The sequence below is a fragment of the Mus caroli genome, chromosome 7 (genome assembly GCF_900094665.2).
Source record: "Mus caroli chromosome 7, CAROLI_EIJ_v1.1, whole genome shotgun sequence".
NCBI lineage: Eukaryota > Metazoa > Chordata > Mammalia > Rodentia > Muridae > Mus > Mus caroli.
Genome location: NC_034576.1, coordinates 106,727,905 through 106,728,922, shown reverse-complemented (window position 1 = coordinate 106,728,922; position 1,018 = coordinate 106,727,905). Strand labels below are relative to the sequence as shown.

Below are 1,018 nucleotides of genomic sequence, written 5' to 3'. Positions count from 1 at the left end.
AAACAGCTGAAATAAGTTTTATTTAAAATATATCCAAAATACCATCATTGTAAGATAATAGATTATTTTACATTGCTTTTATGGAAATTCAGTATTTCACAGTTACAGTACATTGGAGAGTACCAAAAGCCCTTGTCTGTAGTGTCAGAAGTCCAGCCCCACCTCCCCCTGACACTCATTTCCATCTTTACATCTATAACTTTTTTCNCAGTTGAATATGAAAGTTTGTAGCATCTTTCCAACAAAACCAGAGCAATTCACTCATTTGCAATTTGAATTTGAGCACAAAGAGAAGGTCCAAGCTGAGATGAAGAGTCAGTATTACCCTATACACCTAGTTACTCGGGATGCTGAGGCAAAGCTTAAAGTCAGCCTGCACTTGATAGCAAGCTCCAGGCCAGCCTGGATAACGTGTTAAGACCCTATGTCAGCAAAACAAGACAAACAAACAAACCCCAATAGTAACAAAATACAAAACACAAAAAAATGGGGTTGTTAAGTTTGGTGCTAATATGTCTCTGCTTGAAGTAAAAAGCCAAGTACCTAGCTGGGGGGACCAGAATAAATCACTGTGAGAGTGGTTAACTGAATTTCTTCCTCCTCCTAAGTAATAACTGATACTGGTTGATTGAAGTCTTCTCCTTATCTTACGTTATCTACCTTTCAAGAGCATTTTCCAGTTTTTATTACCACTCTTAAAATTTTATGCTGAAGGCTAAAGTTTGTGGTAGCATTTATTGTTAAAACCAAAGCTACAATCTCTTCTTGAAACCATCCAAAGATTTTATTATTTTTACTGTAATCCTAAATATACATATATACTTAGGATTTATTGTAATCCTAAATACACATATATAAGCCCTTCCCCATAATTTCTTTTTGATATGCCTTGACAGATAACAAAGAATGCAAACTTAGAGGTAGTTTTGTTTATAAAGATAGACAAAAACCAAACCTAGAGTCAACAAACATAAAGTACTGAATGTGACACATAACAGTTTTGCTTCAGGAATCAGTG

At 35.0% G+C, this 1,018-nt stretch overlaps 1 protein-coding gene across 1 annotated transcript in view; it reads right to left on the bottom strand.

Annotated features, from left to right (window-relative positions):
- LOC110298224 (tripartite motif-containing protein 34A) overlaps positions 1-1,018 on the bottom strand; it is a 43,701-nt gene that overhangs the window by 36,120 nt on the left and 6,563 nt on the right.